Source organism: Polypterus senegalus, chromosome 1, assembly GCF_016835505.1.
Source record: "Polypterus senegalus isolate Bchr_013 chromosome 1, ASM1683550v1, whole genome shotgun sequence".
In the NCBI taxonomy this organism is placed as follows: Eukaryota; Metazoa; Chordata; class Cladistia; order Polypteriformes; family Polypteridae; genus Polypterus; species Polypterus senegalus.
Window position 1 is genome coordinate 100,265,345 of NC_053154.1, and position 24,113 is coordinate 100,289,457.

General features: G+C 37.7%; 1 protein-coding gene across 26 annotated transcripts in view; it reads left to right on the top strand.

Annotated features, from left to right (window-relative positions):
* Positions 1-141: 141 nt before the first annotated feature.
* madd (MAP-kinase activating death domain) overlaps positions 142-24,113 on the top strand; it is a 252,051-nt gene continuing 228,079 nt past the window's right edge. For 18 of the 26 annotated variants that reach the window (XM_039753998.1, XM_039753924.1, XM_039753975.1 and 15 more), the window contains exon 1: positions 142-371. The gene's annotated coding sequence lies outside the window, so the exon portion shown is untranslated. The remainder of the gene's footprint in view (positions 372-24,113) is intronic. The other 8 variants (XM_039754048.1, XM_039754015.1, XM_039754086.1 and 5 more) reach the window with 1 other exon arrangement.

Here is a 24,113-nt window from a genome sequence, read left to right on the forward strand (position 1 = left end):
GCAGTTTAATACTTTTGCTATAGTAATGTTTCAAATCATTCAATTATTTGTAATTTTGTTTCCTATTTGTTGTAATGGCATTGATAGAATAATGTTGTTGAACTGCATCCCCCCAGACTAACATGGTAGGTTCCTTTCTCGTCCACCCCTCCCTGAGCGGGTAATGCGGAACTCCCTGCAGTGGCTGAAAGAAGCACTACTGCTTGTAGGTGCTGTTCGCCCTTGTGAAAGCGAGGAAAACCAAACCAAACCAAAACAAAAACAACACACCCCAAGAAAAAAGTCGACTCGGCATTGACTCTGAACTGGACCTAATAGTAACCGTACATAGAGTACCAGGACGGAGACAAGGAGGTCGAAGCGAATCCGAGGTAAGTAAGCTCGGCAATGGCAGGAAAACGACGAGGGGTTCCGTCATGTTTTCGCCATCTCTATGCCCTTTATCTTGACACAAGGAGATTCGGTGGGCGCTGCGAGTTACTCGAGCTGCACTCAAAGTGAAAGGGCACGTTTAGACACATCCGGGTAGAGGAACATCATATTTTGCGGCATTATGGGCTGACCAGGTCGTTCCGTCCCATTGGGTTTATACTGCAGGTCAAGCAATATTGGTGATACTGTAATTGTAAAGGTATTTCACATGAGTGAATAGAAACTTAACCCACCTTTCCTTTCCCTACTGTACGTGTCATACCATTGCCGTTTCATTCCAGGTAATGTTGCCTTTAATGACAATCTCGCTATCTTATTTTGCTTATTTTCGTCCCCAGTGACACGACTTTACTTCGGTCGGGCATGATTTCTTTTTCAGTGATTGACTGCTTTTAGGTAGCCAGCGACTTGCTTTCTTGTGCTGAAACGCTATATTTTTGAAGAGGTGTCTTTTCTGTGGTTGTGTGAGCCGTCCAATGATGATTATATAAGCAGAGGCAGGGTTATGCAAACCTTGCCTGCTTATGTTCCCTGTGGATACTGGGCTTGGGATGGGGTTTTACTTAACTGTTTGACAAACCTCTTGCATTTTAATAGGTTTCTAATTTATGTGCTGGCTTTTTGTAGAGGCCAAAATGTTGTAGCTCATTCTCAAGATGTGTCTTTTGCCATTTAGGTGTTTATAACCCAGTACACTCGATTCTTAGTTTAGAATTGACCCTTTTTGCGAAGTCATCCCGACAGCATTGCTTGTCCTGAAATTATGTCCCCGATATGACTCTGCTATTGTGTCAGACCATAGTTATTTAGGTATTTTTAATTACTTTGTTTTAATCTCTAAAGTTTTACTTTTTAAAATATTTTGCATAACTGCAGATTTAATAGCGTTACCCAGATTATGTTTATGGGTACCAGAAATGTCAAGTTCCAGTTTTTTTGCTCATGTAAGCATGTTTAAGCCTCCACCTGCTACTGTATTTTTAGATGGTGCCGAATAAGCTCTGTTGTGGACGGAGTTTCTTAATTATTATAACAATTTATTGAAAAACAATTGTGTGAGAGCACTGTGCGTTGATAGTATCAAAAAAGGTAGTTTTTGCTTGTGGTATTGTAAGTAAATCAAGGGTTACTTTTATAAAGGTACATACTGACTTTTAAATAAAAGGCACTGGTTAGGGCATCGGTGATGTATGCTAGAATTTTTGGGGACTCTAAATTGTCCCATTGTGAACGTGTACAAGACAGACCTATGATAGGCTGTTGCCGCATCTGTCGTCAGTTCCCATCTTGCTGTGAATGCTGCCTGGATTTGCAAGCCTGAAATTGACGAGCTAGTTAGAAAGTGGACATCTGCCCATGGATGTTCAAGTAGTATGGCAATCCAGCACGAAAGGTTAAATGTAGCAGTAGTTAGCTTTCATAAAATTTGATTTGTAACTGTGTTCACCACAGTGCAGGTAATCTTTAGCCTTTATGTTTTAATTAAAATGAATGAAAGTATCTCCAAACAAAGCAACTGTGTGATTCTCTGTATCATTACTTAACAGAAACAAATATTACTTCAGTTTCAAAATTGGGTGTTTAGCTTGTATAAAGAATCCAGACAGACAAGCCAGAAATTTTAATAATTCTGTTGTGCTACTTTAGTATGGTACTACAGCTATTCTGAAATAAGAACTTGTTGTAAATGTTACCATGATCTGTGTGTATGTTCCACACCATTTTTAAACCCATTCCTCGTGATAAAAGATACACTTTATTCATCTTAAGCTATCCTCTGCTACTTTTAAGAATTTAACAGCAAAACCCATCTGCTATACTTTTAGAAACGCACTCTTTACCTTCCAGTGGCAGTAGTATTTTTGTGAAAAGCATATGGTATGAATTATTTCCATATTTCAGTAGTTGCAATGTCAATCATATTTTTCATGGCAAGTAACGCATTCATATTCCATGAATATTTCAAACTTGCAATTTGAGTGTCTTCCCTTGCATTAGCAGTGCTAAAAGATGTTACTTTGTTTCTTTTGAGTATGAGTGTGGCTTAAAAAGATAAGGTAGACTTGCAAGAATTTTTTTTTTTCCTGATGCTTCTGGCATTTAAATTTTCTTTTTAAAATATTGTTACTCATATATATTGTATGTTTCCATTTCCAAATTTTTTAATTCTTCAATTAAATTCAATTCTTCTGTTGTGAAGCTGTAGCAGATTCAGTTTAAATTTCACACATTCAAATAGATTAGAAAAACTTAAATCAGATTTTTTTAAAATATAGGTATCAGCCTCTGCTTCACAGTGAATGAGGCTGAAGTGCTGATCTCCAGTGTTTTTAGCTTCAGTTGCCAACTTCAATTATTATGTTTACTCAAAGCCCCCAAAATAGTCCATCTGTTTCGTATTCTCCAACAAATTTGGGTCTGATGACCATGCCTTTAGGTGGTGTTTTGTCTTTCACTTGATTATAACACTCCGCTTTTTTTTTCCCCTACATGAAGGCCAGATCACCTCCTCCACTTACTAATTGTGGTGTGAGATGAGCATTGAGCTTGCCTTTCTCACAGCCCCAGATGGTCACGTTGAGAAATCATTAATTTGCATTTAGTGCAGCTGCTGCTTCTTTTTTTGTGTATTAACTGTCTCTTTTTGTTGGATAAAATAAATATTAACTAGGAAGAAAATTGTGCTTTAGCTTAGAGTGACCTGTCATCATTGCCTGCTTTGCATCTATTTGAAATAAATTTCAGATCTGTCATCTCTCACTTAATCTCTCAATATAATTGTCCAATTTGCCCCTTGGCTTATATTTAGTAAGGTGGTAGCAGTAAGATTGATATGTCTTTTACAGTAGAGGATCCCGATGTACCCTTGTTTGTCAGCATCAAAAAGAGAGCAGAAGAAATTATTTTCCATGTGAATATTAAATTATTATTCTTCAAACCCTTTTTATCATCTTTGTAGTTCCTTTTGGGGAAAAAAGTAATTTTTACTAAGATATGAAAGTAAAAACATATTACTAGGATATAGAGTATTGACAGCATATGGCAGGTAGTGTTGAATTTTAAAGCCAGTTACTCTGCTTAAGTAGGGTCATAATAATTAAACATGAAATAATTAAAAAAAAGGAAATCGCATCACCCAAATCATTTAACATCTCATTATTCTTAGCCCTAGGATGACACTTTTACTTAACCATTCTTCATGGATTGGTGGTTTAAATTGATTGATATGGATGTTCCCCACTTTTTGTTCCATTTTTTTTTGTAGCTGTGCTCATAGTTTTTTTTTTTTTTGCATATCTCGTCTTATTAAGAGACATCTTTATTTCATCCACCTTGGAGACCTTGAAGTTTTTGTTTAATGTGTAGGGTGCGCGTCTGTTGTGTTTACTGAGTTTCGCAGGCTTTTGCACTGGCATATGAAATTCTAGCATTTATGCATGTTTTTCTACAACAACTGTCCTACTCCTCCTTATCGTCATCTCAAGATGTAGTGAGATTGCTTATGAACCTATTTTGGCAGTTCATCAAGTGTGATGTCTGCTTCCCACTCTGCTGAACATGGAAATTCTGACTGATAATGCAGCACATGAGTTAGCTGTTTAGTAATATGGAGAAACTAAGTTATAGATTTACTACATTTTACAGATTATCTTCTGTGTCAGATCTAGCAAATCTATTGTATGGTAGTAAATATATGTAATATTATAGTGGCAATTACTTAAAGGTCTACTTTGGTACTAGCTGTTTTTCAGATTTGGCAGGTGGCTTTTAATAAGGATGGAATTAAACCTTACATGGCCACAGTTTAACCACTTGTATGCATTCATTTTCTCACATTTAATAGTATAATGATAATCTAATTCTTTACATTTATATAGTGCTTTTCTCACAGCTCAAAATGCTCTTCATACAAGCAGGACCTGGGAAGCATACCCATAACCTCCATAATACAAAGCCTCAGTGCTACCACTGTGCCACCATGCTGTTTTTTTTTTTAATTTCACTTACACTACATTCTTCATGAAATCCTGGTTCATTGTAATTCCATACCCTGCAAGTTACCAGTCATTCTTTCTCACTTCTTATCTCATGTTCTGTCTTTATGGCAAATTCCTGTTTTCTTACTCTCACTCCAGCATGCAGTTTTTCCCTGCATAAATTGTTTATTTGCCACACTTGACAAGCCTCTTCATGAGTTTTTGAAAATGTATCTTTTGATCCTGGAATCTTGTACAAGAGTATAAATGGTAGCTCTATTTTAATGACAGTGTCAGTAATTAAAATGTAGTATTCATTCTTTTTTTTTTTTCTAAAACACTACTGTTCTTCTTAGTGAATCCAGGTGCTTTGTTATGGTTTTCTTCCTGCTGTATTTATCTTTTGCCCTTTCCTCTTACTCATTTATAGGAATTCTGTAGACCTAATAACACAAGTGGCTTTATTAGATGACACAAAAGTTTGGTTGGCCTTTTTTTAATTATTTTTTTGAGCCTCCTTGGCTGTTTGGATTATAAGTGGTGGAGCTGGTCTTTCTTTTATCATTCCAGTTTGCAGCTAGTGTGAATTCTGCTCTGGTGCTTTTTTTCTCTAATTTAAAAAAGTTGACTGGAAGGTATTATTTTGTCAGGGACTTTGTTGACTTTGAGTATGTATTCTCGTGATATTCTTGGGCACTATTTTTGTTATTTACTTTTTTTACCCCTGCCATTTATAGAGCAATAAATCTCTACTAACATTTACAGTTCACCATCTGTGAGAATATAAAAATTAAAGTATAAAAAAATCCATTCTTGTACCAAATGTTTTATCTACTTCTACTATGAGTATTTGGGTTCGTTAACACTTTTCACAAAATTCCAGGGGGGAAAAAAGGCTTAAAAGAAAATGTACAAATTTCAAGCATTGTAAAGTGAAAACAATTATACCAGGACAGTCTTCAGATTATTTCCATCTCATTAACTCCAACTGACAGAAGCAATTGAAGTCTTCACACACAAATCAGTGAAGTTCTAGGAGGAAATTGAGAAGTAAGAAACTTCAGATAATCAATTTTCCTGTTTTTATTTGTGTTCATGAACTCCAGCAAATACTTGTTTTATTTCTGCCTTGAACAGTCAAAGTTAACTTCTGTGTATAACGTAAATCTAGCTTGAGCAGCGGTAAAAAGATCGGGGCAAAATTAAGAAAAGCAAATATAATGGACGTGGTTTTGAGCCATCACAGATGCTAGTTTAATGTATAGTGTTAGAAATTTTGTTTTCTTAAAATGATAATTGGTAATTTATTTAAAAAATCATACATTAATATTTTATGCGACCCTCATGGAAATGTACTTTTATATTGCCCTACGAGTCTAAAATGCACTCTTGTATGCTGTGTATATAAAACAAATTTGAAATTTGAAACTTCCTAGTCTTAATTATTGTTTGATAACCTTATCTCACACGTAAGAGCTTATCTTTGCAAGCACTCACCCATTGTAGAATTTAGATAATCTGACGTATGTGTTATGTGCCATAATGGAGTATTTCTACTTTTGCTGAATAGATACAGTCATATAAAAAAGTTTGGGAACCCCTCTTAATTCTTTGGATTTTTGTTTATCATTGGCTGAGCTTTCAAAGCAGCAACTTCCTTTTAATATAGGACATGCCTTATGGAATCGGTAGTATTTCAGCAGCAACATTAAGTTTATTGGATTAACAGAAAATATGCAATAGGCACCAGAACAAAATTAGGTGCATAAATTTGGGCACCCCAACAGAGATATTACATCAATACTAAGTTGAGCCTCCTTTTGCAAATATAAGAGCCTCTAGACGCCTCCTATAGCCTTTGATGGGTGTCTGGATTCTGGATGGAGGTATTTTTTGACCATTCTTTCATACAAAATCTCTCCAGTTCAGTTAAATTTGATGGTTGCCGAGCATGGACAGCCTGATTCAAATCATCCCATAGATTTTCGATAATATTTAAGTCAGGGGACAGTGACGGCCATTCCAGAACATTGTACTTCTCCCTCTGCATGAATGCCTTTTTAGATTTCGAACTGTGTTTTGGGTCATTGTCTTGTTGGAATATCCAACCCCTGAATAACTTCAACTTTGTTACTGATGCTTGAACATTATCCTGAAGACTTTGTTGATATTGGGTTGAATTCATCTGACCCTTGGCTTTAACAAGGGCCCCAGTCCTTGAACTAGCCACACAGCCCCACAGCATGATGGAACCTCCACCAAATTTGACAGTAGGCAGCAGGTGTTTTTCTTGGAATACAGTGTTCTTCTTCCTCCATGCAAAGTGCATTTTGTTATGACCAGATAACTCAATTTTTGTCTCATCAGTCCAAAGCACTTTGTTCCAAAATGAATCTGGCTTGTCTAAATGAGCATTTGCATACAACAAGCGACTCTGTTTGTGGTGTAAGTGCAGAAAGGGCTTCTTTCTCATCACCCTGCCATTCAGATGTTCTTTGTGCAAATTGTGCTGAATTGTAGAACGATGCACAGATACAACATCTGCACACAATCTCACAATCCTGCACACAATCTCACAATCCTGCGCATATGCTGCTCCTGTATTTTTCTTGGCCTGCAAGACCTGGGTTTAACAGCAACTGTGCCTGTGACCTTCCATTTCCAGATTACAATCCTTACAGTTGCAACTGACAGTTTAAACATCTAAGATAGCTTTCTGTAGCCTTCCCTTAATCCATGATACTGAACATTTTTTGTTTTCAGATCTTTTTGAGTTTCTTTGAGGGTCCCATGCTGTCAATGTTCAGAGGAGAGTCAAAGGGAAGCACAACTTGCAATTGACCACCTTAAATACCTTTTCTCATGATTGAACACACCTGTCTATAAAGTTCAAGGCTTAATGAGTTAATCCAACCAATTTGGTGTTGCAAGTAATCAGTATTGAGCAGTTACATGTATTCAAATCAGCAAAATTACGAGGGTACCCAAATTTTTACACAGCCAGTTTTTCACATTTGGTTTAATTTGATACAACTAAATACTGCTTCACTAAAAATCTTTGTTTGGAAAACATTCCAGTACTCAGCTGTTCCTAAGAAATGAAAGACATACCACTGTTATCTTTTTTGTTGAAAGTAAATTATTATGCCATATGACTGTGGCTCTGGTACTTGAAATTTATTTTCACAGTTAAAAAAGTTTTATGCGGAATAAATTTTGGAATTGTTTATTAGTTGACACATTTCTGCTTATAGGGTTATAATTTTTAACACTAATTTCAGGTAATTGAAAAGGATCTTATAAATTGCAATGTATTGCAGAATTAAATTGCTGTACCATATTATGATATTAAGACCCAAATATAAAAGTAATACCTTTGTCATCCAGGAACTGCCTAAACACTCTTGCCTTGTAAGGCCGGACATTGTCCTGCACCAGGAGGGTCCACTGCACTTTAGTGTAAGGTTTGACACTGGCTTTGATGATTTCATTCTGGTACCTAACACATGGAGGTCTGTGTGACCCTCCAAGGTTATGCCTCCCCAGACCACCACTGACCCACCACCAAACCTGTCCTGTGGGTTAATGTTGCAGGCTGTGTAACCGTGTCTCCAGACTATTTCATGTGTTCAGTGTGAGCCTGGTCTAATCTGTAAAGAGAACAGGCTACCAGTGGCGGAGCCGCTAATTGTGGTATTCCCTGGCGAATGGCAATCTAGCTGCGTGGTGATGGGCTGTGAGCACAGGTCCCACTAGAGGATGTTGGGCTGTCATGCCACCCTCATGGAGTCTGTTTCTGACAGTTTGGTCAGAAACCTACACACCAGTACCCAGCTGGAGATTATTTTGTAGGGCCTTGGCAGTGCTCCTCATGTTCCTCCGCACACTCAAAAGATCAGATGCCAGTTCTGGTGCTGGATTGATGCCCTCCTATGACCCTGTCCAGCTCTTTTCGTGTAATGATTTGTCATGCTACCAGTAGTGACAACAACACTAGTAAAATGCAAAACTAGAGAAGATTCTGTCAGGAGGGATATTGAGCAAGCAATTGTATGTGGTCCTCATCAGCAAAACTATTCCCTTTTTGGGGAATGTCTTGCTGTTGCCTCTCTAGTGCACCTATTGTCATTTTCATTTGCACGAAAGCAGGTGAAGTTGATTCACAATCGCTTATGCTTCCTAATTGAACAGATTGATAGCCTTGAAGCTTAATTGACTTGGTGTTAGGCGGTGATGATTAAATGTTCACTTAATTTTTATGAGCATTATATATCTCACATTTGATCTGTACTGCTTAGAACCCAAAATTCGTCATTTATTTAAGAGATGTAGGAAGAACAACAGTAGAGCAGTGGGTTACACTGTTGCATTATAGCTCTGTCAACTTGGGATGGAATTGTATGAATTTTGCATATTTTTTTTTTATGCTGGTTTACTCAAATGTCCAGAAAATGTGCAACTTAGGTTAACTCATTTTTATGTACTGTGTGAAGAAATGTTCCACGTGCCCAAAATTGTTTATACAATATTTTAGGTTTCTGGTTAAAGAGTAATGGAATGTTTTGACTCGGCAAACGATTTGTGGATATCAGGATAGAGCAGTGATAGTTGGAATAGTAGCATTGTCTAGTATACAGAATATAGAAGAATTTTTTTTTGCAAATTTGACCAACATGTAACAATTCTACATCAGCCTGCTGCTAGTAATTAAATGTATACAGTAATCCCTCCTCGATCGCGGGGGTTGCATTCCAGACCCCCTCGCGATAGGTGAAAATCCGTGAAGTAGAAACCATATGTTTGTATGGTTATTTTTATATATTTTAAGCCCTTATAAACTCTCCCACACTGTTTATAAATATTCCCCGCACAGTTATACAGCATAAACCCTTTGTATTCTCTTAGATATTAGGTAAGTTTCATTGAAATTATGTATGTAAACACTCTATTTATACACAGTAAAACCTAAATATTATTTTAAAGATATCAAGTGTCTCCGATATCATATATATTACAGCCATTACGATAGACAGGCCACCAGCAATAAATACGTACAATGCAAGAAAAATTGTATACAGTAAATGTGTGTACAGTGACACATACGTACATGTACTAAGTACTACAAGTAGAAAATTAATTATAGTTACCAACAATGACACAATGACTTGTCCGATAACGAGGAGTTTAGTTTTACTGCACAACCAAGGAGAGCGTTACAGCTCTTCTAAAGGAGCCTCTTCAGGCAACTGTATAGCACCACCGTTTTTCTTCTTCCAGCAGATTTCAATCCAAATCCCTAAAGCAGATTCCATCCAGACTACTGCCTTATTACATCCACTTACAACTCGTTTTGCGCCCTGTTTAAAAGGACACTGCGGCTGTAGATCTTATATTCCTTTCCTACTTTTTAAATAAAAAGAATCGTAGCCTCATTGATGCCGTAATGGCGTCCTACAGCGGTGTAGCTTTTCCTTTCCTTCAAAATATCCAAAACGTTTACCTTTTAGGCAATCATTAACATCTTCTGTTGGCGCTTGGGCACGGCCCCTGAAGCAGTAGCAGGAGCAGATCGTTTTGGAGCCATAATGAAGGGCTTGACTATGCACAAAGATAAACATAAAAGAGCACAAAAGTTAACTCTTTACACAGCGAAACACGTTGATGCTGAATGAGCGAGATGAGACTTCCTGATTAACGCTGCGGAATCGAATTTAGCTCTCCGTTGCTGAGCCATTCAGCACACAGGAACTTAACTGCGTGCTCTGATTGGTTAGCTTCTCAGCCATCCGCCAATAGCGTCCCTTGTATGAAATCAACTGGGCAAACCAACTGAGGAAGCATGTACAGGAAGTAAAAAGACCCATTGTCCACAGAACCCACGAAGCAGCGAAAAATCCGCGTTATATATTTAGATATGCTTACATATAAAATCCTCAATAGAGTGAACCTGTGAAAGTCAAAGCGATATAGCGAGGGCTTTCTGTATATGCAAGCCTGCTAATGAAAGCATATTCTTTTATGACACACTTTTCACCCTTGCATGCAGAATTTTGCTTGGGTTTATCCCAAAGAGAGAAAACTGTGAAGTACAAACTTGAAAGTGTAATAGTAAAAAAGGGACCTTGGCTCTAAAATTTGTCAGCTTTTGAAGATTGTGTTCTTGATTAGCAAACTTGTTTAGTAAAACATGCAAAGGATTTATTACATTTTTAACTCATCCTAAAAGTTGACTATTTCTCATTTTTTTCAATGTTGTAAAATAACTGAAGACCTTTTACCATTGTTAAAATGGTTTCTTTCTTAAAAAAAATACAGATGTTATCAACATGCTATTTCAATGTCTTCTCTCTAGCATCTTGCAACATTTAGAGTAATCCAATTTCATGAGTAAGATGTTTTTCTGTCTACTGAGTAGCCTGACTACTTAATTTGTTTGGTTTAACATGATACTGATGCACAACACCCAAGGACGTACAGAACTATGCTAAAGGGCATAGGATTCAGATGCACAAGATGGTCTCTACTGTTTTATATTTCAATGCATTAAAATTATTTTTTAATGCTGGTGTTATTGACAGTGTTCATTTGCACAGGAAAACAGTGCATAATATTAAAATAAACACTGGGAGACAATAAAAGGTATCACAGATGGCTTCTATTTTAAAACAAGTTAGTACAGTATTTTGTTTGGCATTGCTTACAGTGAAAAGCTATTTTCCTCCAAAATTATAAAGATTTTTTCCATAACACTTTCTTTTGACTTTGGCTGATTTGTATTCTTTCCCTATCAAATCAATTTATCAACTATGTTTTGGTAGGGGATCTGACATGGTCCCCTCTGTTTGTGTTCTAGCTGCAGATTTCTGCTAAAGATTTATCTTGTGTTTTTAAATTGTGGTTTGTGTTGAACGAAACTTTTTGCCAATATCTCAATTTCCTAAGAAGGCAAAGCAGGATTATGTGTTAACATTTCTTAGCTTCAATATTTCATAGTGTTTTTTTTTTTAAAATACATCCCTAAGTTATGGTAAAGCTGCCTCTCTGCTCCGCTACAAATAGACATCTTTGTTCTTTCCCACTCTTCTCTTGAAATCTCAGTATTTTTATAAGCCACAATTATTAAATTTTAGACTCAATGATCTATAAGACATTCTGTCACTGGTTATCACTTGTTTTATTTTCTTTCATACAACGGTGTCTTCTTCTTATCTGAATGCATGGTTTCTGCCTGCAACTCTCCCTACAGTACCATTTCTTTTTAAGATGTTTTTGCATAATCAATGAGTGCCAGATGTCAAGTAAGCACTTCATTGGATTTACTTTTGTCCTTTAGAGAAATAACCATTAAATACTGTTCCTCAAGTGCAATAGTCTAAGGTTGTACTTAGTGAGCAAAGATACAATCTTTACACAGATATTTAGCTTTAAAAATTATTTTCTTGGAGGACCTAGCACAGTAACAAACATCATTAAACTGATTTGACTCTACTTGGTAAACCAGTTTGAGCTGTATGAGCCACTTCCTAAATTTACTTGCATTGTTAAAAAAGGGAAGTCAGGAGTGGCAGAGATGTATGTAAGAGTTGTACAGGATATGTACAAAGGAAGTGTGACACTGGTAATGTCTGCGGTAGGAGCGACAGATGCAGACGGATGAGGTGGGATTACATCAGGGATCAGCTCTGAACCCTTTCTTATTTGCAATGGTGATGGACAGGTTGACAGACGAGATTAGACAGGAGTCCCCGTGGACTATGATATTTACTGATGACATTGTGATCTATAGCGATAGTAGGGAGCAGGTTGAGGAGACCCTGGAGAGGTGGATATATGCTCTAGAGAGGAGAGGCATGAAGTTGAGTAGGAACAAGACTGAATACATATGTGTAAATTAGAGGGAAGTCAGTGGAATGGTGAGGATACAGGGAGTAGAGTTGGCGAAGGTGGATGAGTTTAAATACTTGGGATCAACAGTACAGATTAATGGGGATTGTGGAAGAGAGGTGAAAAAGAGAGAGCTGGTAGAGTGGAATGGGTGGAGAAGAGCGTCAGGAGTAATTTGTGGCAGACAGGTATCGGCAAGAGTGAAAGGGAAGGTCTACAGGGTGGTAGTGAGACCAGCTATGTTATATGGGTTGGAGACGGTGGCACTGACCAGAAAGGAGGAGACAGAGCTGGAGGTAGCAGAGTTAAAGATGCTAAGATTTGTACTGGGTGTGACAAGGATGGATAGGATTAGAAATTAGTACATTAGAGGGTCAGCTCAAGTTGGATGGTTGGGAGACAAAGTCAGAGAGGCGAGATTGTGTTGATTTGGACATGTGCAGAGGAGAGATGCTGGGTATATTGGGAGAACTATGCTAAGGATAGAGCTGCCAGGGAAGAGGAAAAGAGGAAGGACTAAATGAAGGTTGATGGATGTGGTTAGAGAGGACATGCAGGTGTTGGGTGTAACAGAACAAGATGCAGAGGAAAGAAAGATATGCAAGAAGATGATCCGCTGTGGCAACCTCTTACAGGAGCAGCCTTGAGAATCCGCAGCAGCACATTCCTTACTCTTTGGTCATGCGATACCCTGAACCAGAAACTATCCGTCAATATTATTTTGCTAATGAATCTGAATCAGATAACTTTTCTGATCATCACTTCCTTACTGCCTCCATTTATTTACTGTGTCATATCCTGCTTCCCATTTTCAATTTTACATCTCACACCCCCTCCCTATTTTTAGCATGCTTCCTCACATCGGAGCAAGGCTTAAAATACTAGGGCTGTTGATCAAATTTTATATCTACATTGAATTCAGTTATGGGTGTTTGAATTGGTCGAATCATGTAAAGTTTTCAAATTTCATTAAATCAAATTGTATTATCAAAAAACAGAATTATTAAATACATGCTACTACTACATGCATTTGCATATGTATAAACTCGTTCTAAAGCACATGTTGATTTTTCTTTGAGCAAGCAAGTTACCATAGTGGACTGAAAGTGCATGAACACAGCATATGTACACTGAAGCTTTGATTGTACTTTTCACCTTGTAGTGCACTGGTCTTGTGCTGCCCTTACTGCACTCACTTACTTGGATTTTTTTTTTTTTTAAAGACAGCTTGTTATATCATCATAACTGGGGGTCATCAGTTATTTGAAGTTGGATTAATTTCAGACTTTCCAACTTTATCCAAGAAATAATACCATAAAATTACAGTATGTTCTCATGCATGGTAACTGAAAGTTGGAACAACCACTGACCTTTTAAAATAACTGGAAACCGCTTGGATGCATGAATATACAGAAATTACTAAACAGATGATAGCCAGCACAGCAGTAGTGCTTGGCTTAAAACATCAGTGTGTGACCTACAAGCTTTTGTTAATCCTAGCAATTTTTGGCTGGCAAACTGTGCGACAGAAAAGCAAATAATGGAGGGATATAACGTGCAGCCATCTAGCGAAAGGCATACAACCAATTTATACCATTTTTAACACTAGAATTACCAGGGCCTATGAAAAAACTCGTAGATCCGTCCCATCTTAAAACGCTTTGCACCTCTCTGTCAGCGTAAATGTGTTAATAAGCTGCAAACAGCAAGCAGTCTGCTATCACATTCCCCACCCCACGCAGTTTATTCGGCTCGCATCTGTTTACCTGCGTGTCAGTTGCTTAGAGCTGTATAGAGTGAGAAGTCAAGCAAAATGACACACTTTTATAAATACTATATCGTTATTTGGAACACTTGCATTTCATGTGTGTTCCATGTCTACAACGATCTATGCTCACTAAACACATCGTTAAAACAGAAACATTTTTCATGTTTTAGTAATAATTGACAAAATGTAGACATGAAGTGTATAATGTGTAAAGCCTGAATTCCAAATATCAAAGAAACACTTTCACAAAAGATACAAGTATAACAGAACAAATGCGCTTTTCCCCACGATTATAACAGAAGAAAAAGAAATCAGGTTAGTGTTGCTTGTTGTCCTGACTTCTTGGATAGTGTACTGGTTAGAGCTGCTGACTCCAATTCAGAAGGTTCTGCGTTCGAGTCTTAACGTCTACCAAAATAAACGTTTTGAGTAGTGAGCTGTTCTTGCTGTTAATATTATCCATGGTGCAATGCTAAGAACTGCTGATTCCTAATGAAGAGCTTCTGGGATGAATGCTGGCAGCGTCTCAAGTTTACCGTATTGAGTTGAGAGCTGCTGTTATTGATAATATTTTACAATAAAAACATACATTTGATTTATGGTGGCTGTTACAGATGCAAATGTATAGTACTTGTCAAAGTTTGCATGTTGGTTTTTTAAAAATTTTTTTTTATAGTTTTATTCTCACTCGCGTTCACGCTTCCACAACACCTCCCTGCCCCCCCAAACCCCCGATCTGACGCTGTTTTACAGGGAATTCTCAAATGTCATATATACCGAAGTCTCTCTTTTTTTTTTTGTCAGCGTGGCTTTGACATCATGGATCAGAAGGCGCATAGTAATTCATCGTGAGCAGGAACACACAAGAATAAAACTGAATAAAAAAAATTCACATCAACAGTGTATTCTCAGTCACGCACAATACTCACGTCCACAGTTTTCCCAGTGTTGTTTATGCACAAGATCTGACACGGTTTTCAAATAAAGAAAGGGTGTAACAAAACAAGTTTGTACCATGTCTTTATTTGAAAATGTCATCAGATCGGAAGGGGGGGTTGTATGTCTGGAAGCTTGAACGTGAATCAGACAAAACTAGGGGACTGCACTGAATAACCTCCAGTTTTATTCTCTAAGTCACGATCATGTTCTAACACCCCCCCGCCTCTCCTGATCTGACTCTAAGTAACAGCGCCAGCGTAACTTCACACCCTCTCTGACGCTGTTCGTTTTCAAATAATATTGCATTAGTGTGATGATGTTTTCTGATTAATTTTATACCCAGTGGCCCATATATTTGTACATGCTTTCCCCGATCTGATACTGCTGTTTTCAAATAAAGACTCGCTATAACAGAGGTGAACTCAGATCGGAGAAAACGGAAGCCCTCCCCGCAAGAAACGTCCACTCGCATATAAGAACAGTGCAGCTGCACCAGGCGTAAAGGTGAAAGTCCGGCATCATCCTGCCAATCAACTGTCCTTAAAAGAAACAGCACGGCTTACAGAGCTCTCCAACGCTACACCGCCCAGATCTAAAGACTAGTGTGGTCTATGTGCCCAAAAATGTCTAACTGCATTTTCGTACCATTGTTCGCATACTAAAGTGTCAGCAGGTATTTTTCGTGGCATTACACGTGCAACTTGTGAGCAAGCCCTTGACGATCAAACAGAGGAAGCTCTGCAGCATACTTGTGGCTTTATGCTGTAGGAAGATAAGTAAATAAAGTAAAACTAGTAAAGCCAAAAAAAAGGTGCTAACTTTGACAAGTACTATACATTTACAGCATCTGTTACAGTTGAAAATCAAATTTATGCTTTTATTGTATAATATTAACAATAAGAACAGCTCACTAGTCAAAACATTTATTTTGGGAGACGTTAAGACTCGGAACGCAGAACCTTCTGAATTGGAGTCAGCAGCTCTAACCAGTACACTACCCAAGAAGTCAGGACAACAAGCAACACTAACCTGATTTCTTTTTCTTCTGTTATAATCTTGGGGAAAAAAGCGCATTTGTTCTGTTATACTTGTATCTTTTGTGATTGTCAATTATTACTAAAACATGAAAAACGTTTCTGTTTTAACAATGTGTGTACTGTGCATAGATCGTTGTAGATGCAGAACATACATGAAATGCAAGTGTTCCAAATGACACCTTTTATAAATACTATATTGTTATTTTGCTTGACCTCTCACTCTATACAACTCTAAGCAACTGGCATGCAGGTAAACAGACTTGAGCTGAGAAAATTGTGCAGCTTATGAACACACTAGCAAAATACCTGCGCTTCGCAGCGGTGAAGTACTGCATTAAAATTTTTATTAAGAAGAAAATTACACCTTTTTAAACTGTGGGACAATATGCCAATAATTATTTGTTAAGGATCTCTTTGTATACCATGTTGTCAGTTCGGCCCTCCGGTTGTAACATGACCAAGCTGTGCGCTGAGCTTACACTTGAGCATGTAACTTACAGTTGGCCATGTGAACAGTAATCTTGTCTCAAATCTCACAGCTTGGATTGCTGCTGTCATAATTGGTTTGAGTTTCATGGTTTGTTTCAATTACGATAGTATTTGCAGGATTTGTTGTGTTGAAGTGACATTTGGCATCTGTCAAGCGTTTTAAGCACACAACCGGTTTCATCGATAAAATCACATCCAGCTTTTGAGAGTTTAAACATTCATAAACATCAAAGTGTCTACTACCGAAATCGTCACCTGTGAATTTAAGATGTTTAAGAGGAATTGGCGGTTGTCCAAAGGTGTAAAATATTTGGGCATTTCGGTACACTTGAAAGCGACAACCGAACAATTCAGCGGCAGCTATCAACTCACATGCAGAACCATAGGTGAAGGGCTTAAGCATTTCACTCTTCTAGTGCTCCTGTGTAGTATAATTATCTCCTGTACCGTCATCAGTCCACACCTTGAACCTGTCCCAGTCATTCAATACATAAGACAGAATGTTCCTCCGGATATCAAGAGTGAGCCTGATATGGCCGTGCAATATGTAACAGAGAATGGAAAAGGTAGGTGGTATCTCCGGCATGGAAACCACTCGGTAAGTGACAGTTCTTTGATCGATAGAATTTCTTGAAGATGGGCCCATAAGTAACAAAGACTGTTGAAAAGTTCAATATGGCGGCCGACAGTGGCATCATACTACCGAAATAAGTACATACATTGGTTTCAGTTAGTGGAGGGAAGCCTCCTACCAAATTTCGAGAAGATGGGGCCGTAAATAAGAAAGTTCAACATGGCGGACGTTGTTGACCGTTATGACCGTTACGCGGACAATTTCGAAATGAAACCTGCTTAACTTTTGTAAGTAAGCTGTAAGGAATGGGCCTGCCAAATTTCAGCCTTCTACCTACACGGGAAGTTTGAAAATTGGTGACGTTGGAAAATTCAATATGGCGGCCGACAATGGCGTCATACCACCGAAATAAGTATCGTACATCGGTTTTGGTTAGCGCAGGGAAGCCGCCTACCAAATTTCGTGAAGATGGGGCCATAAATAAGAAAGTTCAACATGGCGGACGGTTTTGACCGTTATCGACCGTTATGACCGTTATGTGTAGAATTTCGAAATGAAACCTGCTTAACTTTTGTAAGTAAGCTGTAAGGAATAAGCCTGCCAAATTTCAGCCTTCTACCTACACAGGAACTTGGAGAATTAGTGATAAGTGTGTCAGTGAGTGAGTCAGTCAGTCAGTCAGTGAGTCAATGAGGGCTTTGCCTTTTATTAGTATAGATTTAAAGGACAAAAGACGCTGACGGAGAGGTGCGAAGCGTTTTAAGATGGGACGGATCTACAAGTTTTTTCATAGGCCCTGGTAATTCTAGTGTTAAAGTTTAAGAAAGTTCAATCAAACTTTGGACCCTAGATACCAGATGGTGAGCTGTGATCAAGTGTGTACACCAAACCAACTTCCATCGTGAAGCAAACCATTAAGCCATACTGTGCATAAAGTAAGTCTCACTATTCACTATATTTGCCACAAACCGGAAAGCAGAAGCCTTCAGAATTCTTAGTTCACAGATGATCACACTGGGGAAATAGCTTCCCTTAGCTCTCAGAAATTATCTTGTCTTGGGGCTTGAAAGAATTGTGTCATATTTGTATGATTGCCAACAGGAGAACGAACATCATTTGAGTGTTTGAGGACATGGACAATATGTCTGATGCAGATTACACATTGCTATTGATAAATTTTAAATGGGCAAAACACAATGCTTGTTAGAAACATAACCCGATATTCCTCATAGCACATATCTAAATCAATGGCTAGGCAGACATACAGATCAAACATGATTTTAATTGTTTTATTTATGTTTAACTAGCAAAATACCCGCGCTTCACAGCGAAGTAGTGTGTTTAAGAAGTTATGAAAAAGAAAAGGAAACATTTTAAAAATAACATAACCTGATTGTCAATGTAATTGTTTTGTCACTGTTATTAGTGTTGCTGTCATCAAGGATTTGATTATCATTATTTCTTTCAATCAGGTTCATATTTGGAGGACGTGTTGTTATGAAGTTACATTCCGTGTTTGTCAACCGTTGTAAAAATAACAGGTTTCATTCATTGAAGTGTTCACTAGGCATATCGCTACTCGTGAATGTAAGATGTTGAACAGGCTTTCCCGGTATTAACTTGTGCTAAACGTACCATGGTGTGACGTAAGGGGAGCTGACTGTAGAAAAGCAAGGATGCGCGTATTTTGAACGAAAAGGGAGAAGACAGCGAAGGAGCGGAAAAGTGAGTTGGAAAACTGTTTAAATAAAGAGATAGGAAGGTGAATGGAAAGAAGCAGCCAGCGGTAAAGCAAGGAAGACTTCGTAATAAGGACGGTTCGGTGTACGTAGAAGGTGTAACAATAAGATTGTTAAGCCTTATGATATTGCTCCCGCACGGAGGATTTAGAGAGATGCACTGGGAGAAGTATAATCTGAACCTCTGTACAGTTTCCTTTATTTTCGGGTTGTAATGTTCATCAAATTTACGTATCATCTGGTCCAGTGGCGAACCGTGCATTTCACACTTAGGCCTTCAGTAGTGCTCCGTCTGAATCAACCTGCCCCTCAAAAACTAATTTATGGTTATAAAAACCATCTTAATATGAAGAAATACAGTATAAAGAGCCGCTGCATTGCAGATAGATAACTCCTGTAGCCACAATAAATGCCATTATTGAATAGACAAACCAGGGATGAACAAGTTCCTTTCTACTGCAGCTACAGCTGCGACACACTTAAAAAACATCAATAATAACTCATAAACTTGCAATATTATTTAGGAAAATCACAACATTTTACTCACCAAAAATTCGGATTATTTGTAAACAGAATCCATCCTCCTGTCTTTCCTCAAAAACAGTTCAATTACTCTGTCGTACAGATTATCCGTGCGCTTCGGTTCCATCAAAAAGTCCCCTTCTATCGCCATCGAAGCTAATGCTGAAAGTCGAACCTGCCCTGTTGTATTTCTGGTATAAGTTTTAATTCGCTTTAGGGCTGAAAATGTCCGCTCGACAGAAGCAGTGTACATGGGAATGGTCACCGCCAAATATACCAATGTGAACTGCTGCCCCATGCTCTCATTCAGATTTTTCTGATGAAGGAAGTCAAGAAGATAAGTGGGATATTTTCCTGCAAAATCATCCATGGCATACATTACAGTCAGTTCTATTTTTAGCTGAGACAGATCAAAAACTGCCCCTTGGCTCTTGTGTTAAACTGGAGAAGGCTGCATGCGGGAAATTTTTCTTGTATTCCTGAAACTTCTGGGGGTCGAGGAGCGTGACAAACACCAGTTTTTCGTGGTCTTAAAATCTGGTCTGTGTCTGGCAAATATTATTGTCCAGAATCCTGCCATGGAGTTGGTGGTAGTACGCGCGAGGATCTTGCGATCAGAGCGCCTGCGGGGTGCGTTCAGTGGCCTCGTAGAGTTCCTCATATCGGCTTCTATCTAATCAATGAGTCTGAATACGGTGACGTTGCCGTATGCCTACTAGAGGGCCCTACTGACACCAACTCAAAATCTGATTGGTTGAAGCAACAGTTTAATCGACATTTATTCTGTGTTAGAGGGCCCGCACAACGGATTGTGAAGGCCTCTCTGCCTGGCAACAAATGATGGCTGAAATGTGATTGGTTAAATGTTTCAATACGAAAATACATCTCTGGAAGCAGCACAACCATCGGAAAAGCTATGAAAGGAAGCGGACAGACTATTTGGAATTATTCAATAAGTATTCATGGACAAAATATAATTAACATCAGTTTGTGATTCAGATATTTTTTTAGGCCAGCAGAGAAGGCATGACTTTGCCAGGTATTTAGCATCGAGGCTTTATACCCTGCGTCTTCTCTTTAAACTTGTATCTTGCGAATATCTTGTGCGATCTTGCGATGTCCACGGCTTTATTTAATTTTAGCTTAAACCTGGCACTTAAAAGTTTCTCTCGCACTTTCGCTGAGGGAGGGTTACCGCAGTAGCTGCACTTATGAATATGCTAAGCACAGTCCTTCATCTGCGAATATTTACCTTATATGGGCAGGAACTCAATTACGTGGGAGGCGTGATGATGCGAGACGCAACTCTGCCTCACACGGCGACCGAGCTGCAGGCTATTACAGTATATGGACGAAAGTAGGTTACAGTTATGACTGTTACACGTAGAATTTTGAAACGAAACCTGCTAACATTTGGAAGTAAGCTGTAAGGAATGAGCCTGCCAAATTTCAGCCTTCCACCTACACGGGAAGTTGGAGAATTAGTGAGTCAGTCAGTGAGGGCTTTGCCTTTTATTAGTATAGTTAAATTAGTTGTTTTTGCTTATGTTCTATATTTTTTTAAACATAGATGTTATTCTGTAAGCAATTAAGCCTTAAAAAGAGAATAGTTGTATTCATAACCTAATAACTGTATGCAAAATATATGAAGAATAATTAATTTTGTGTCAGTGCTGCATGTTATAGAAAAGTGATTTGTGATAATTCTTAACACAGTTTCACCCACTGAAAGGGCAAAATGTGGTCAAATGCCACAGGGCAGCACTAAAGCCTGAAACTGGTAATAGAATGTAAAAAAGTAGCCAAGAACATACTGGTGAATTTTAAATGAAAAAAAAAACTTTGAAAAGTTCCAGTTCTATAGAACACAGTGAGAAAAATTAAGAAGTTCCAGTTTTCAGTAGCAATATAGAATTTATAGTTCTGCATTCATTATAATTATCAGCAGTGTAACAAGGGATATTTTTGTAATTAAGAAAAAAGTATAGCAGTAATTATTTAGTTTTTTAAATTTAATTTTGTTTTTAATTTGGTTGATTTAATTCATGTTTATACTGATCCAATAGTATTTCCCAGCCAGATCTTCATGGTTCTGCAAAGTAAATGGACCAGATGATTTTGGCCTCTCTTTCAATCAGAACTAATAACCTCATTCTAAAACTAAAGATATATATGTACAGTATAATGTTGGGTGGGTTGATAAAATTGACTTCGTTCTTAGCACCTGCTTAATGTGTCCCCTACAAGGGTACCGTCAACAAACAAGTAATATATGTGCAAAGTTAAGGTTAAATTCTGAAATTCTTATCTCCTTTGCTGTGTAAAGATAACATTTCTTCCAGCTTAAATGCTGACTGAATTTGAAGTGTAGGGTTGGTTATTGAATCCTGACAAATACTCCATGGCTGTAATTTTCTATTTAGCTATATTTTTCAAAGTAATTTGTGGTTTGTTTTAACTTAAGCTCCTTTTCATTGGAAATTAATGAAAGGTCCTAGCCATTTGCTGACAACGAGCTGTCTGTGAATGACAGTCAAATATGACCAATTGAATGAGCATAATAAATGATAAAGAGTTTGACATTTGATCTTGTTTCTAGAAGAGAAAGCTCAGTAATGGATGTAATGACCGATGAAATCCATAGATTCAGATACCAGCAACAAGGGGTAATTGAACATGCGCATGAATCAATACTTGTTTTAACCAAATTTACGACTGCATATTTTTAAATAATATTTAATGAATATGTTGGCAAATTCATGATGGAATATTCATTATATAAAAGATTAGTTTGATGAAAATTAAAATATTTAGTATCCATTTTTATTTTCTCATTTTCATTTATTTCTAGCTTTCAGACATTTTGTAATTTTTATTTTAGTCTTGGTTAAAGAAATTATAAATTTTTTTTAATTTTAATATTTTTTAAAATAATAATAAGAATAGAGGCAGTCCCAGCACTTGACCCCTGAGGGATACCACTGTTTACTTCACCCAATTCTGGTAAGGTTCTTTACACCATAACCCTCTGCTGTCTGTGTTTTAGCTGATTCTCTACCCATCTACACACTACATCCCGAACTATCACCTCTTTTAGTTTGGCGCACAGCGTCTAATGATGGACCTTATCAAATGTGTTCTAAAAGTCAAGATAAATACGATCAGAGTGGTGCATGTGATATTGTTTTGTTGCTTCCTTATAAAAGTCCTGCATTTTAGTAAAACTCGATGTCTCTCATCTGAACCCACGATCAGTAAAACTCCTATTCTTGCTATGTGCTGCTTATTCTTATCCTTAGTAATAATTTTCCATTGATTAACTTGTAATAGATGTTTAGCTTATTTGCCTTTTCGGATGTGTGATATTGGCAACAAAAAATATCTCGATATTATCTGGGACTTTGACGATAACAGTAATTAGATGATATTTTGCCTCCTTTAAAAACATATTTGTTAAATTCTTATTGATGTAGCTTGGCCTTGCTAATAGGATATTAATAATATATTAACACTAGAATCCCTGAAGCCTACGGAAATATTTGTAATGCCGGGCCACTTTAAATTCCCTCACACCTCATCATCATCATCATTGTTTTTTATTTTGAAGATGTGTCAATCAGCATAAGCAGCCCACTCGCTCATCCACCACCGAGGCATCTGAAATCAAGTCAGAGGCAAAATTCTCAGAGCTGAACTTTCTTTATCTCAGAGTTAGGTGTCTGGAATTTTATAGGGTAAATAATATGTATTGTTATTTGGAAACATACATTTCATGTGTGCTTCATGTCTACAATGAGCTGTGTAAATGTGGGATGACAGGAAATGCGAGGGACGAAATGTTGAACACGTAACTTTGCATCCAATCCTGCTGGGGTAGGCTCCAGGTTTCCTGTGAGCCTGCTCTGGATAAACAGGTTTATGTAATGTATATATTGTTGCTAATGATAGATGTTGTTTCTGTCATTTTGCACCCGTCCATACACCTATTCTTTCTCTGCTCATTACGGGTTTACTGTTCCTGTGCATGGGCTATTCAAGTCACACTGCCTTTAGCCTTGACAATACATGCTTGTTTTTCTTTGTTTCCTTCAATACAGCTAACTGAGATGTCCACACTGATTCAAGTCTAAGAGCCCTGGTCTTCCTAAGCTCCCATGATTTTCATGATCACACCTGTCAGAACACAGTAGAATCTATTTTCTGATATATATTTTTTTTCCTTCTTTTCAGGCCTGCAGGTGGCAAAATTCTGTCTATAAATTGTATGTGCCTGAGATTGAATTAAAGATTAATATGGCTGGTAGAAAATAACAAAGCCCAGAGATTATTGAATGCAGTATCGAAGGCATTAATCATAAGCATATTGTCTTGGAGCAGGATTTGTTGTGTGTTGTAGACATTTAGTGTAAAAAAAATCCTCAAACCCTTAAACTCACCTAAATTTCGTTTAAAATTGGCCCATTTTGGGCAATAAAAAGAAAAAGTGAAAGTGCCAAGAGTCCGCGCACATTTGTTCAGCACGAATGATATAGACAAAATTGTTTATATTCAGTATCTGGTTTTAATTATGCTTGTTTTTATCAGACAAAAACAAAACCAGATAGTAAATCACATAGTGTAGTAACTTCCACTAACAAACTCATATTTAGTGGAACCTTGGGTCACGAACGTCTCGGAACATGTACAAATCGGGTTACGACCAAAAAGTTTGCCAAACTTTTGCATCTGTTCACGACCACACATTCGGGTGAC